Here is a 16647-nt window from a genome sequence, read left to right as displayed (position 1 = left end):
CTGCTCTCTCTAGCATAACAGCTATTTCCTTTTTTGTTTTCGGAATTGGTGGAATTATGTTTATTTTTGAAACTTTCCAAGAAAAGAAAGGCATAAGTATGGCAGCCAATTTCGTCGAAATATATATAATCCTATTTATATTCAACTCGGCAGTAAACCCAGTCATTTATTTTGTATGCGTCAAACGTTTCCGGGATGAGCTTATAAAGATGATACTAGTCCGTATCAGCTGTTGTGCAGAGGCTAGGCGGTACGATATGAGAAAAGCGCGCGAAAACAGACTAGGAACAATGACGTCATCCATGGCAACAGTGATTGAATGCAGTCACAAGATAGAAATGGATTGATTGAAGGGAAAGGTCTTACATTACAAATAACACACTGTTGTTATCCTGTCACTAAGATAACTATTACAAAAAAATCGAATGTCCTATTAATACCCCATACTTACAACTGTAACTTTCCACTACTTGGGCATGAATTAACTCTGATGTACCTTTGTCTTTAAATGTAACCTTAGTAATTTTGATAAAACTGATTTACTTTGCTCATGTACAGTAAGTTGACAATACACTTTGAATGGATAAACTTGATGACAATTCTAACAGTAACATATGGTTTTAATGCAGTAGTACAATGGCTGTTTATGGCTGTACAAATGCTGCTAATTTTTCTTTCAATATTTTGACTCGATGTAAATTTAGCTAAAAAACCGATTGCTAATGCTACTTCAAATAATTCTTAAATAATTAGTTAATGCAGTAGATAACAGGCTACTACTACTTACATTTATATTTTTTAACTGTAACTTTAAAAATAACTTGTATAAACTCAATCTTAAACATTTAAGACTCCTTCTATGTGTACATCATTTATGGTAAAAATGCTTCAAAGTCAATGTTGTAAGTTAACTATCTCTTGGATTGTACTAGTTCAGGACTCACCAATACTTCTGTGAAGAGATGTTCATTAAAATGTCTGAGAGTGAATAAAGCAACCAATTCTAATAAATATGTCTTTGACTACCATAGCAATCGAAAAACTGGACAGTTTTATATCCTAAAATAGTAAATATTATGCTTAATATTATAAAATACGTAAAGCTAATATACTTCCTTGAAGGAAAAATAATAAAAGAAGCAAGGTTTGTACTCATCCATGTAACATGGCGTTACGTACACTTTGATAAACACATGGATGTTCGTAAACACGTCTCTTGTCTTATCTTTTATAGTAAGCTTACTAACAATCCTTGTTTCTGCGTTTTTGTAGTTGAGTTATTTGTAATGGTGGTACCTGTAGTTCGCTTTAGATAAGATTTGTACACCTATCGTGAGGCTGAAGCAATCGTATGTGAGTTTTGATCCTGTGACTTTGTTTGTATCCAGTGCATCTCGGTCAAAATCTATAAGAAAGGATCTGGGTACGAAAATGTCGTTTTGGCGATAACGACGACGACGACGACGACGAAAAAATGCCCAATTTATGACTTCGAGATTCCAGAGGAATCCCTTGTAAATAATTTTCCCATCCAGGCAAAGCCAAACAAGAAAAAATCCCCATGAATCCACCTTTGCTTGCAAACTAACCTGAGTATCAGGCCCTCCATGTTTCTATCGCGCCGGCGAGACAAGGGCCTGATACAAGTACTGTTCAGATCACATGTTCTCATGCCGGATTCCGGCATGGCTCCTGATTGGTCAAAAAAACAAAGAGTACTCGAATGGGACGCGCTGATTGGTTTAGCTATATATAGTACCCTAGCCCGTCGACTGCTTGTTCCCAGAGTAATGGCGGACTCCAAAAAGTGCTATTGACCTTGCGAGAAATCGTTTTCTATAACATTAAAAAAAAAAATTCCTCTCTTCATTTTCTTCGGAAAAATTCCGCCTGATACTCAGGTTAGATGTTCAAATATATTGCCAAGGCCGGTCATTGCGTGTGTTTATTTCTCATTGGTATCGTTTTTCGAAGCGAAGATCTGCTAGTTATATCAAAGGCGCTGGATGTCATAGAAGCTGCTTAATACTACAGACATCATTTGTAGTAGCTATCAAATTTTTAGACAGACCAGGCGCCGAAAATTCGAGAAATTTGTCTGTTAGAGCACGAAGAATGCTTGGGATTGTTTGCGGCACTTCCCGCGAGTTGTTGATTGAGTGAGCTTATCAAATAATGGCATTTGTGTTCGAACGGCGGTTTAGACGAAAAAGCCTGTAGTAAATTGGTGATGTGAATATCTTGTTGTGATTTAGTGATGTGTGGATCTGCAGTCATATACTTAAATCGTAAATTTCCTGAGCCGTGAACTATCTTTGCGTTTCAAATCATTTAGCATAAAAAGTTACTCTCACCGGGGTTCGTCGTTACTAAAATTGTTACCCTTGCATATAACACCAATGTAGTTTTGTTTAACATAAATGTTGTTTATAATTTGATTTGGGCATTTGATCGTGCCACCGCGTGAGTCATTGGAAAATTGACAGCCGACATATTTTGACAGTGGCCTGAAAAGAGGCGGCAGGCGTCGCGTCTAGTATTTGTGTCAGGCGTACTTTTATTTTTCCTCTCCGACTTTTGAAAATTAAAATCGCCCGATACTCAGGCTACTTGCAAACATCCATAAGCACCGGACTCAATTATTCCCTAATAGACTTAATGATGTCCAAGGGCACTATCCCGATTTGTCTATAGCCGTACTTTTGATAAAAAATATTAGCAACCATCAACTTTTGCTTGCATTAGCACAGCAAGGATTAGAGATGAGTGATGAGCACAAGAAGAAAACGCTAATGGCTGCCAATAAAACAATATAAGGGTCAGACTAAACTCTTAATAAGAATATGAGATTAGCAAGGCTATTGCTATTAAACCCCGAGAATGAAAATAACAAAATTTAGTCAAATCACACTTAATCATTACATCCTATCAACAATGCGGCATTCCGATTTGTTGACCTACTATAGGCTATAAGTTAAAGCCTTTCGTAGCGAAAGTGACCAGACTAGAAAACGCTTTTCGATATATCAATCGAGCTACTATTGAGGTTTGACATTTTGATTTCGCCCTCATGGATAGAGTCAGTAGCCCATTTGAACATTCTTGCAGCGGCGTAGCCAGGAGTTTTAACAGGAGGGTGCCCGTAAGACCCTTTCAAGGATTTTTTTTCCTGCATTTGAGATAATGTCTCATACATTTTCTGTATTTTGGCTGCTAGAAAGGGGGCGGGCCCCCATGTCTTGTTGTATCGATGAAAGCAAAAAGATGGCTGTTTTATTGTGATTTTAACTTATTTTGATTATAGGGAACTGGGTTTACGTATTCTTTTATTTACTTTTAATTTATTTCTATTCGTTTATTTACTAGATTGATACATATTGTAAGAGTAACATAAACAGCAAAACAGGATTGCCATTCATAGAAGTCAAGACTCGTATCATTATTATGATCTCATGCACGCGTTGTCCTTTCATCGCCTGACCTGGGAGTTGTGAGAGTTGTGACAACTCCCTGGTCTGACACAACTGATTTAACCGTTTCCTTCGCCTTCTTGACCAACTATGTGCATACCTATTCCCTGATATATATACCCAATTCTAGTTCTTTTCTACTCTTCTGATCGTAATTCTGATTAAATCCGCATTGGCAGATCTCTTCCCTTTTTAACACATACTGCTAGCTGGGAATGAAAATAAATATAGCAATAATGACAACAAAATATTCCTGAAAATATATCCAGAGTATCTGAAAGTCAGGTGGTTTACAGTAACCACTCAAAAAAACCTAATGTGCCTGGTGGGGAAGAATAGGTTCTAATTTGAAAGATCACTCAAATATTTTATCAAAATTCTGATTTATGATTGATAACAAGAGAGAACAGATACTTTTCATATATATTTGGTGCATTGCAAAATGTTAAATAAAACATAGGCTTATATTGTGTGTACAGCAATGATTGTTATTGTTGTTATTTAGAATGTACCAACTAGAGGTCTATCACAAATCCTGTACTCTAATTGGCTGAGCTACTAATGGCCTATAGTGATAGACGTTGTAGCGAAATGCTAGAAATGCTCGAAAATCCCAGGTTCTCATGAAGGTGTTGGATAGCATTTGTACATTTAACATTTTGAGGTCATGTCACAAGGCATTTTGGTATTGTCTTTTGAAACCACTTTCATATTAAACGTGCAAACGTCTTTTTCTGTCGCTATTGCCATGGATGACGTCATTGTCTCTCGCCCGTTTTCGCGCGCTTTTTGCATGTCGTACCGCCTCGCCCCGGGACAGCGGCTGATGCGAGGTTGTAACATCTTCACAAACTCATCCCGGAAACGCTTGACGCATGACAAATATATCACTGGATTCACTGCTGAGTTAAATATGAAAATAATTTTGAACATCTCAAAGCTGTAGGTCCCTAGTTTTTTGCTTATATCTTTATCAAAGTTTTGGATGATAAACATAATTCCACCACCTCCAAAAAACAACAAAGAAAACCGATGTCACTGCCAGAAGAACGCTGACAATTTTCTTTTTCTCTTTCTTGCGATTTTGTAAAGCTGGTATGGGAAAATTCTGACTGATTTCGTCCTTTTTGCATAACCTTTGTATCGTTTTCGTGTACATATAAGAGATACTTGTTCCAGGTAGAACAAATGTGACCCACTGCGGACACGGCACCGTTATCGAACAATTTCGAACTATTTTCTCGTAGCTCATAGTCCACCGTCTCAGGTACGTTTAGAGCTACCCCAAAGATCCAGCAAAGTGGAACCAACCACCTCAGCCTTTTCCTGGTGATGTGCCAGTTTCTCTTGAATGGAAACACGACCGCGACGTAGCGTTCAAATGCAATCAATGTCAGTAGTCCAGGCGAGACAGTGGCTGAAAGCCACATGATCTGCACACTTTTACACACACCATCTGCCACCGCTACATTTGTGTTGTTTCTGATGATGTTTAGAACAGAAGGCGCTTCCATGAATTGTGTTAAAATCACAATTGAAAAGAAGAAAAATACGCTGCTCACAATGTCCAATATGGCGATGTTCAGCAGAAGATAATTCATGGGTGTTTGAAGCGCCTTGACTCGGTGAATTATCCTGAAAATCACAGAATTCCCCGCCATCGCCATTAGCGATAGCAAAATCTGTACTGACGTTAATAAGATATCTAGTGTTGTTGGCATGTCTCTTTTGTCGTAGTTTGTCTCGAGGGGAGATTTATCTGTCGCAAACACAAACAAAGTTGTTCCTTATTTGTGTGTTACTTATGCGCATTTATATATCCGCAGCTCCTTTTCAATTCTATTTGTTTGCAATTCGCATCTCTTCTTAAAAGATATAATAGCTTGATTTTTTTTGGCATGATAAAGATAAAGTTTTTCACAAAAAGTCTCATCCATTCTTTGGTTGGGTTAATCTCCGGACAGCTAACATGTTACTGTTTTTGTATGCTTTTTGGTGTGTTAAGAAAGTAAAAACGACAAAACAATGTTTACGAAAGATAGCCGGCTGACTCAATTGACAATATTTTTTTTCTTTGAATGTTTTCAATAAACAAACGTTCTTTCTCGCGAAGTGTGAACTTTTTAATTGAATATTTCCCAGTGGGAATAATTAACACTATTATTTTGCAGTTTGCGGAAAGGAAATTGTTTTAGGATATGAAATAAATGGGTAATGAATATTTTAAAGAAAAAAACACAACTTCATCCTGATACCTCTTTTAAGAGTTACATACAATCTTCAATACTGAAATAGTTTATTCTTTGGTAGGATATTTCATAACCACATATAATCACAATCTTTCGGACTTCCTAATCAAGCAACAATAGAATCATTGACAAATGTGAACAAACTTCTATAATAACATCCTTGCATTCTAAAGAATGTATGTAAAATGTTTATGAGCATATATAAATTACACACTTTTCTTTTGTTGCATTTTGAAATGTTTTACTTTGATACTTGTTCACTTAGTAACCTTACTTCTCATTTATGATCGCTTGAAAGATAAGAAAAAAATGTCTCTAGTCATCTTAGAAATTATTAAATGTTTCTTTTTTTCATTTTTCACCCAGTAGTACGTTGACTTAACACTTGTTCGCTTTGTAGCATTAAGAATTTAACCCATTTTTGGGTTGAATTTACGATGGAAAGATAGGTAAAAAAAAGGACCAAAACCAAACGCCTCCCCGTTTTAGTTTTTACAGCCCATCAAAGTGAAACAGCGGAATCCAAGCTTTCGAATACTACAGTTATTAGCTAAGGAGCGAGCTCTAGGACATCATTAAGTCTGTTGGAGCATAATTAAGTGTTGTGTTTACGAATGTTTGCAAGCAAAGGTAGATTAATGGGGATTTCTTCTTGTTTGGCTTTACTTGGATCAAAAAGTAATTTTCTAATTAATTACAACAGCCCCACTAAATGTAGTCTTTTTGAAAACTAAATTGACTCTAAAATTGTTTGCTCCGCTCTCGGGTCTGGAGTTGTGTGGCTTTGGGGTGAAAAGATTTATAAAAAAAAATATCTGTCTAACTGTGGGAAGAGGCGTGTTAACAGGTCATTCCATGACGAATTTTCCCAGTGAATTCCCAGAATGCTTTGCTTGCACTCCGAGATGATTCCAGTGGACGTTGTGTTTTGAGGCCATGAAAATACACATGGAGGATTAGAATAAAGGTATCTATAGGTGTCTAAAGCTGTGTTTGCTGATCACTTTCTACTGCGGTCTCTCTACTGCGGTTACGAAGATTTTAAATCCTGTTAACATGTTTAATTAAAATTGCTCGCTGTAAAGTCGATAAGAGGAGGCTCTTAAATAGTGGTGGCTATTAATTTTTCAATATCAGTATGTTTCTAAGATTTGCATCGAATAAATGACTTTGTATTGTGGTTCCTATTTGCTTATATGGTGTTTCTGCCGAGATGAATAAAGATTATTGCTCCTTTATGAAATTTATGAAAGACACAAACACAGTCGTTTGATCTCCAGTTCCGATTTGCCTTTTTTTCGAGTGAGAAATTTCACACCCTTATAACTACTATCAGTTAAGAGATGTACCGTACTTTTGAAACAATAAAAAGATATTTATTTTCCTAATTGTTGTTTACCTCCTTTGAACTACCGTCAGTACAATGGTATTTCCTAATACTTAATTAGTTCGCATCTTAGCACGCCGGGAAAAAGCCTTTTAATTAAAACCTATTAACAAGTTTAAAGCAAACTATTGGCAATACATAAGCTCATTAGCTCATAGGATTGGACTCTTTTCAGTTATACAGTATACACCAGCGTATAAGAGCCTAGAGATTTAAAGAACCTACAGGCTAAATTTGTCGTTTTAAGCACCCTTTTTATAAGAACCTAATCAGCCTGGAGGGGTAGAATAAGTTCTTATTTGAAATAGCACTGAAATGTTTTGCCGAAATTCTGTTTTATGGTTAAAAACAAGAGAGAAAAGATACTTTTATGAAACTGATGTTACATTGCATACTGTAGATGAATACAACATGGGCTTAATATTTTGTGTTCAGCATTGTTTGTTGTTGTTGTAAGAGACGGTTATTGAGAACCTAAACAGCTTGATTTGTCAAAAGGTACCCTGATTTATAGGATCTATCCAGCCTGATTTTGAATATAGGTCCTTATACGCTGGCGTTTACTTTATGGTGACCTCACCTCTTGTAAATGTGACTACTTAAGATTGGCTAAACTAGGCAACATGTCGCCTGCATGTCTCCTAGTTTAGCTACCCAGAAGGAACAAATCGTATGGCGGCGACAAAGAAAATCTCGGATATGTGTGTGTCTATTTTTATCCATTCGCCTATTTCTATCCAGTCGTCTATTTTATCCATCGACTGTTGTTATCCAGTCGCCTACTGTTATCTAGTCGCCTATTGTTATCCAGTCGCCTTTTGTTATCCATTCGCCTATTGTTATCCATTCGCCTATTGTTATCCGGTCGCTTACTGTTATCCAGTCACCTTTTGTTATCTAGTCGTCTATTGTTATCCAGTCGCCTACTGTTATCTAGTCGCCTATTGTTATCCAGTCGCATTTTGTTATCCATTCGCCTATTGTTATCCAGTCGCCCATTGTTATCCAGTCGTCTATTGTTATCCAGTGGCCTATTGTTATCAAGTCGCCTATTGTTATCCAGTCGTCTATTATTATCCAGTTACCTATTGTTATCCGGTCGTCTATTGTTATCCAGTCGTCAATTGTTATCCAGTCGTCTATTGTTATTCAGTCGCCTATTTTTATCAAATCTATTTCTATCCATCGTCTATTGTTATCCAGTGGCCTATTGTTATCCAGTCGCCTACTGTTATCCAGTCGCTTATTGTTATCCAGTCGCTTATTGTTATCCAGTCACCTATTGTTATCCAGTCACCTATTGTTATCTATTGGGGGGAAGGGGGGGCACACCACTTGAAAGTCCGCCGCCCCTGAACAAGAACAATAGGGACTCACTGAAATTCATCTTTTTTTACAGATTTTACGAATCACGACAGGCAACGAAGGGACCAGGAAGGTTAACATTAGGAGAACTACAGCATGGGAACATGGATCTATGGGCGTCTTATTATCACATCGATCGACTTGAAGGCCAACGAAATAATAGTCAGGAATGCAGACGGACACACCAATCAGCCAAGAGGTACCAGTAATTTGAGCCGTTTTTTGGGTGACGTGCCAGTTTTGTTTGAAGGGGAAAGCAACGGCAACGTAGCTCTAAAAGAGAATTATTAACAACATCGACGGTGTGACCGAAGCAGAAAGCTTTTGGTTTTTATTTAAATAACAATTTTACCTGTTCATTAGCATTACTTTTTCTCAAGGATAGATACGCTTGCACCTGTTCTAGTCTCAGTTTCCAGTTGAAGTCTTAATCCAAAAAAATACGCGATTAAACGTGCGTTGCATTGGGGCAGAAATCTGATCTTATAGGGGTTTTTCCTTTTAAAACCATAAAGGAAAACTGTAATACTGATACAATTACAAAAAAGCCCTTCCCAAAAATGCAAATATTAAACGTGAACGTGCTGTGCTCTTCTATAGCTTCTATAGTATCTATGCATTCATACTCACCTGCACTTTACAAGCTATTGACAAAGCCTGTCAGTAGATATGCAGACCGCCCCACGCAGTTTACAAACATACCGTAAATGATCTAATAAACGCCCCCATCAATTAAACGCCTCCCTTCCCTCCCTCTCAGCTTAAAAACAAACGACATAGGAATGTCGGTATTATAAATCTATTTTAATTAATCTGAGTTAGGCTTCTTTTGGGTGAGATTTGCTTTATGTCGAAAAAAAATGCTTGCTAGGTAGACTTTAATTAAACGTGATCCTGACTGAGACTAGGACCCCACTGCACTTGGGTTTGTTATATTTTCATAGTTTATAAAGAGCGCCCCTCTCTCATAAAAGACTCATATCTATTGAACCCCCCCCCCCCCCCCCCAGACCATATAAATTTAATAAACGCCCAAGGTGAAGATGGTAACATGGGGCAGCATCTCTCAAGTCTCTTGGAGCAGCATCTCTCAAGTCTCATGGGGCAACATCCCCAAGTCTCATGGGGCAGCATCTCTCAAGTCTCATGGGGCAGCATCCCCAAGTCTCTTGGGGCAGCATCCCCAAGTCTCATGGGGCAGCATCTCTCAAGTCTCATGAGGCAGCTTCTCTCAAGTCTCTTGGGGCAGCATCTCTCAAGTCTCTTGGGGCAGCATCCCCAAGTCTCATGGGGCAGCATCCCCAAGTCTCATGGGGCAGCATCTCTCAAGTCTCATGGGGCAGCATCTCTCAAGTCTTATGGGGCAGCATCTCTCAAGTCTCATGGGGCAGCATCCCCAAGTCTCATGGGGCAGCATCCCCAAGTCTCATGGGGCAGCATCTCTCAAATCTCATGGGGCAGCATCTCAAGTCTCATGGGGCAGCATCTCTCAAGTCTCATGTGGCAGCATCTCCAAGTCTCATGGGGCAGCATCTGTCAAGTCTCATGGGGCAGCATCTCTCAAGTCTCATGAGGCAGCTTCTCTCAAGTCTCTTGGGGCAGCATCTCTCAAGTCTCTTGGGGCAGCATCCCCAAGTCTCATGGGGCAGCATCCCCAAGTCTCATGGGGCAGCATCTCTCCAGTCTCATGGGGCAGCATCTCTCAAGTCTCATGGGGCAACATCTCTCAAGTCTCATGGGGCAGCATCCCCAAGTCTCATGGGGCAGCATCCCCAAGTCCCATGGGGCAGCATCTCTCAAGTCTCATGGGGCAGCATCCCCAAGTCTCATGGGACAGCATCTCTCAAGTCTCTTGGGGCAGCATCTCTCAAGTCTCATGTGGCAGCATCCCCAAGTCTCATGGGGCAGCATCCCCAAGTCTCATGGGGCAGCATCCCCAAGTCACATAGGGCAGCATCCCCAAGTCTCATGGGGCATCATCCCCAAGTCTCATTGGGCAGCATCCCCAAGTCACATGGGGCAGCATCCCCAAGTCTCATGGGGCAGCATCCCCAAGTCTCATGGGGCAGCATCCCCAAGTCTCATGGGGCAGCATCCCCAAGTCTCATGGGGCAGCATCTCTCAAGTCTCATGGGGCAGCATCCCCAAGTCTCATGGGGCAGCATCTCTCAAGTCTCATGGGGCAGCATCCCCAAGTCTCATGGGGCAGCATCCCCAAGTCTCATGGGGCAGCATCCCCAAGTCTCATGGGGCATCATCCCCAAGTCTCATGGGGCAGCATCCCCAAGTCACATAGGGCAGCATCCCCAAGTCTCATGGGGCAGCATCTCTCAAGTCTCATGGGGCAGCATCTCTCAAGTCTCATGGGGCAGCATCTCTCAAGTCTCATGTGGCAGCATCTCTCAAGTCTCATGTGGCAGCATCCCCCAAGTCTCATGGGGCAGCATCTCTCAAGTCTCATGAGGCAGCATCTCTCAAGTCTCATGTGGCAGCATCTCCCAAGTCTCATGGGGCAGCATCTCTCAAGTCTCATGTGGCAGCATCTCCCAAGTCTCATTGGGCAGCATCTCTCAAGTCTCATGGGGCAGCATCTCTCAAGTCTCATGGGGCAGCATCTCTCAAGTCTCATGGGCAGCATCTCTCAAGTCTCATGGGGCAGCATCCCCAAGTCTCATGGGGCAGCATCCCCAAGTCTCATGGGGCAGCATCTCCGAGTCTCATGGGGTAGCATCTCTCAAGTCTCATGGGGCAGCATCCCCAAGTCTCATGTGGCAGCATCCCCAAGTCTCATGGGGCAGCATCTCTCAAGTCTCATGGGGCAGCATTTCTCAAGTCTCATGGGGCAGCATCTCTCAAGTCTCATGGGGCAGCATCTCTCAAGTCTTTTGGGGCAGCATCTCTCAAGTCTCATGGGGCAGCATCTCTCAAGTCTCATGAGGCAGCATCTCTCAAGTCTCATGTGGCAGCATCTCCCAAGTCTCATGGGGCAGCATCCCCAAGTCTCATGGGGCAGCATTTCTCAAGTCTCATGTGGCAGCATCCCCAAGTCTCATGTGGCAGCATCTCTCAAGTCTCATGTGGCAGCATCTCTAAAGTCTCATGTGGCAGCATCTCTAAAGTCTCATGTGGCAGCATCTCTCAAGTCTCATGGGGCAGCATCCCCAAGTCTCATGGGGCAGCATCTCTAAAGTCTCATGGGGCAGCATCTCTAAAGTCTCATGGGGCAGCATCTCTAAAGTCTCATGTGGCAGCATCTCTCAAGTCTCATGGGGCAGCATCCCCAAGTCTCATGGGGCAGCATCTCTAATGTCTCATGTGGCAGCATCTCTCAAGTCTCATGGGGCAGCATCTCTAAAGTCTCATGTGGCAGCATCTCTCAAGTCTCATGGGGCAGCATCTCTCAAGTCTCATGGGGCAGCATCTCTCAAGTCTCATGGGGCAGCATCTCTCAAGTCTCATGGGGCAGCATCTCTCAAGTCTCGTGGGGCAGCATCTCTCAAGTCTCATGTGGCAGCATCTCTCAAGTCTCATGTGGCAGCATCCCCCAAGTCTCATGTGGCAGCATCCCCCAAGTCTCATGGGGCAGCATCTCTCAAGTCTCATGAGGCAGCATCTCTCAAGTCTCATGTGGCAGCATCCCCAAGTCTCATGGGGCAGCATCTCTCAAGTCTCATGTGGCAGCATCTCCCAAGTCTCATGGGGCAGCATCTCTCAAGTCTCATGGGGCAGCATTTCTCAAGTCTCATGGGGCAGCATCTCTCAAGTCTCATGGGGCAGCATCTCTCAAGTCTTTTGGGGCAGCATCTCTCAAGTCTCATGGGGCAGCATCCCCAAGTCTCATGTGGCAGCATCCCCAAGTCTCATGGGGCAGCATCCCCAAGTCTCATGGGGCAGCATCTCTCAAGTCTCATGGGGCAGCATCTCTCAAGTCTCATTGGGCAGCATCTCTAAAGTCTCATGTTGCAGCATCTCTCAAGTCTCATGTGGCAGCATCTCTCAAGTCTCATGGGGCAGCATCCCCAAGTCTCATGGGGCAGCATCCCCAAGTCTCATAGGGCAGCATCCCCGAGTCTCATGGGGCAGCATCTCTCAAGTCTCATGGGGCAGCATCTCTCAAGTCTCATGGGGCAGCATCCCCGAGTCTCATGGGGCAGCATCTCTCTAGTCTCATGGGGCAGCATCTCTCAAGTCTCATTGGGCAGCATCTCTCAAGTCTCATGGGGCAGCATCCCCAAGTCTCATGGGGCAGCATCCCTCAAGTCTCATGGGGCAGCATCTTTCAAGTCTCTTAATATACAGTTTAAAGTTTGCTGTGAGAGATTGGTACTGGAAAACAAGGGATTCACATTCCCTTATCTTAGAAAGCCAGATTTCTATCGCCTCTGCAAAAATTCCGACTGTGATTGATCTCCGACCTCTGAATGTAAGCTTTCCCAAAAAGCCTCCTCGTATCCCCTTTTATGAGAATCCACGTTTGAACATGTGTGAATAAATATTTGATCATTCTACCGCAAGAGCTCACTGTGGTTTCCCTTCAACGCGATTAAATCTTTCGCACAATGATAAGAACATGCGCACAAGAACATGCGATCGAGCAGTCCTGGATCCGCCCCTGGGACCTTTATTTTTGTACCACTATGACATAGAGCTCCGCGTAGGCTCCGCTAATATTGTTTCCGTCATTACAGTTTTTTACAGTCTCGCTGTGGTTTGTCACGCTTTCGTTTGTCACGCACGTCACGCTTGTTATAACAACTTCCGTATTGTGAGTGAATCGTGATTTTTGGCATGGATTCGATAAGAGCAAAAAAGAGTTATGAAGTTCCTGTAATAAACTGCCTTTCAAAACATCGAGAAGTGTCTGAATTGGAAGCTTGAGTGCTTTCCTATTGATGTAAATTGATGCAAGTAGTGAGAATTACTTCCCCTGGGGGAGAAGGGTAAGGTAGGAAAGGAAAGGAAAGGGAAACCCACAGACTGAGACCATCCGACAACAAATCACGCGGTGTTTTCTTTAGGCTGGTTCTGGCTATGTTTTTACTAAGTGACCTCATTTAGTAACTATGTTAGCTTGAGAGTTCCAAATAAGTGAGAACAATTTATCAGATTGGATTGAGCCCGAACTCCTGTGATAGTAATTGACGAATTAGTTTTTACCGACCTGTAAGTGTAAATTAGTGCAATTGAGCTATCTTCCTGTCTTTGGAGAAAGCATATAAAATAAAATTAAAATAAATTAAATTAGATACTGATGTAAGTTATATTATAATTATAGTTTTGCGTGTGTGCTGTGCGTCCTTTATTTCAAAGACGTATACTTGTCATCTTTATTCTTATTATACTCATAAGCAGCGGTTGGTCTTTGACATTTTCCAATCGCCATTTATTTGCACTGACGTTTCTTAGAATAGGTGTACTTTTGATAAGGGTGCAACACTTAATGCACAAGTGACTTTATACTGTGACACATCCATTTGATGAATAAAAGATAATCAAAGTCTTATTTCAATATTTGGCGATGGTTATAATCTTACTCAAGTTACTCAAAAGACAGATAAATTTCATTGAATCGGTTCCCGGCAACAAAATCACGGGCATAGCCAGGGCCCCCCCCCTCCCTTTTAGCAGCCAAAAATACAGTAAATGTATCAGACATTATCTAAAATACATAAGAAAATGCCTTGTAAGTCCCTTTTTGGTCCCCTCCTGTTAAAAATCCTGGCTGCGCCGCTGAAAACTGTTCTCATAACGACCTACATATCACTCCTCTTGTATAACAATAGAATTCCGCGATGGGAAAACAACAGTGATGGCTCATTTGGATTGCACTTCTAAACCTATCAAAGTAGAAAGGGTAACACAAAAGATGACCAATAGCATTAATATTCTGTTTATGTTATAAGTTAAGTTTTGTTAAAGTGAACAAGCTGCTAAAATCATAAACACATTTTGATTCTGCATTTTAGTACGAATCACACTATCAAAATATCTATCTGAGCCTCAACATGCTTTAAGTAGGAAAAAGGTTCTTAAAAATATAGAAACAAGTAACATAACAGTGTGTCAATTGGCTTAGCGATTAATGATGGAAGAGATGTACCTTTCGTGGAGACCTCGCGTGGTTAAAGCATGGTACGTTTGGAAAACTGTGGTTTCGCTTGCGTCTCTTGAATTAAAAAAAAAAGACCTTCCGTTTTAAATATTATTTGCGCAAGGGCATAGGACCACCTATAACGGTAAGGTATGAGCCGGGGTGGTTTGAGGTAAACTTCCCAGGGGGCGAAAAGTAGCAGATGCTATCTGATCTCGAAACGAGTAACTATTTCAAACACTTAAGGCTTATAACCTGAAGATAATTTACACTTTCGGATTTGCACAATAATTGGACGATAAAAATAAGGGTGGTGATGAGATCCTTGCATTTTTCGAATAATTTTTAAGTGCTGCCAGCTTCGAGAACAAGCTCAAAGAAGGCACTACAAACTAAAGTTTATCCATCTTAATTCAAGTCCTTGTTTCCTGCGAAATTCGGCTCATAACTTCCAGCCCTTTCCTGCGAGGTTAGCGAATTTAGTTCCTGCGTGACTATCGCCACAGGAAGCCCGGTTGAGGGTGTGTTACTACGTGCTTCGTTAATCGTCAAGGATAGTATTGGAAAAAGTTATTTTGTTTGACTTCCTTCTGAGATATTTTATGGATGAACTATGAACTTGGAGTTTTATTAGAAAACAACAAATCTTTTACCTCCTTTTCTCTTATGGATAGTATAATGAAAACGTTAGCTGGTATATATATATTTGTTTATGTTATTCATTAATTTTATGACCGGTGGACATGTTTAAGGAATGTGTGATTTCGAAACTCGCGGATAGCGTTATCGAAGCGGTTATCAACAGATGGAAATTTGCGTATCATTCTCAATGTCGCGTCCCGCCCCTCGGTAACGACGATACCACTGGAAACCGCATTGAAAATACGGTAGTGGGAAAGGATATATTTGTATATCCTTGCTTCGAAAATATTGAGACATCCCTGATTTTAATCAGAAGGTTTAGCAGGCAATTTTTTATTCGTCTAAAAAAGGTTTTTTTTTTTCTAATCAAAGAGGCTACTTTTTATTAATTGACACTCTTTACCGACCAGGGGTTATCACTGAATTTTAGTAATCGGTAAAATTCTACGACCAGCATGTGCTGTAACTACTGAAATGCAAAAAGCCAATTGATCTAGAAAAATTTATAGGGTATCGATCAATCAATGTTTATATAATAACTCAAACCACACTGAATTTGGAGCTTGGTGATTACACCATGTTCTGTAATGGGTAATTATGAAGCTATTTGATAGGTCATGGAGTAGCCGTGTATGTTACTTTACTGATATACACCCTCTTCATAAAAACGTCTAATTTTCAGTTGAGACTGTTCCTTTCTTATTTTTGGAGCATTTTAAGGCTGGAAATGTTCTTAAGAATGTTCTTATATTTATTGTATTAACACATGATACTACATGTATTATTAGATAGAGAATTACATGATCTGCATTTCAGAACACATCACACTAACAAAATAATACTTTGCTGCTACCTTAGCCCCGGCATATTTTGGCATGTCCTTAGAATTTATTGCAATTTCAGGCTGTTGAATTTCAGCCAGTACACAAAGAGTGTACTGTTCGGTCGGACTGTGCATTTTTTTTTTTTTTAGATTATTCCAATAGCTATCATTGTAAAATTTCGCCTTAATACGTTGAACCATGTAGCTGAATGAAGTCCTAGAAGCAATGTTAAAGTACCCCCATTAAGAAACAAGTATTTCCACCTTTTCCCCCCAATCACCGTGTAAAGACACTTCTCGGCGTCAGTCTCCAAGGCTGTTTTTTGACAATGCAAGGAAAACTCGCTAGAACATTTTACCTAAAGGTTATTTTCATTTCCTCTTAATTTATTGGATCATGCCGGCTTTCGAGTTGCAAGCGGACGTTAGTAATTTCTTCCTGGCGTTTGGATGTCGTGGGAGTTAGACACTCATAAAGGATTAAACAATGAATAGAAGAAAACCTCGCCCAGTAGAACGTGCTTCAGAAGAACACTCATCTGGTCTTTTTTTGCGCGGATTATTATGGAATTAGACACAATCAGGAAAAAAAGATTCTTTATTTCCCCCTTTTTTGTGTG

At 40.8% G+C, this 16647-nt stretch overlaps 1 protein-coding gene across 2 annotated transcripts in view; it reads left to right on the top strand.

The window, feature by feature from the left end:
* The window catches only part of LOC5508247 (protein arginine methyltransferase NDUFAF7, mitochondrial), a 28388-nt gene extending 19322 nt beyond the window's left edge, over window positions 1-9066 (top strand). For both annotated transcript variants that reach the window (XM_001628798.3, XM_032377024.2), the window contains exon 13: window positions 8506-9066. The gene's annotated coding sequence lies outside the window, so the exon portion shown is untranslated. The remainder of the gene's footprint in view (window positions 1-8505) is intronic.
* The last annotated feature ends 7581 nt before the right edge of the window (window positions 9067-16647 follow it).

The sequence above is a fragment of the Nematostella vectensis genome, chromosome 7 (genome assembly GCF_932526225.1).
Source record: "Nematostella vectensis chromosome 7, jaNemVect1.1, whole genome shotgun sequence".
In the NCBI taxonomy this organism is placed as follows: Eukaryota; Metazoa; Cnidaria; class Anthozoa; order Actiniaria; family Edwardsiidae; genus Nematostella; species Nematostella vectensis.
The sequence above is the reverse complement of the archived record's forward strand: the minus strand, read 5'-3'. Positions and strand labels throughout refer to the sequence as shown.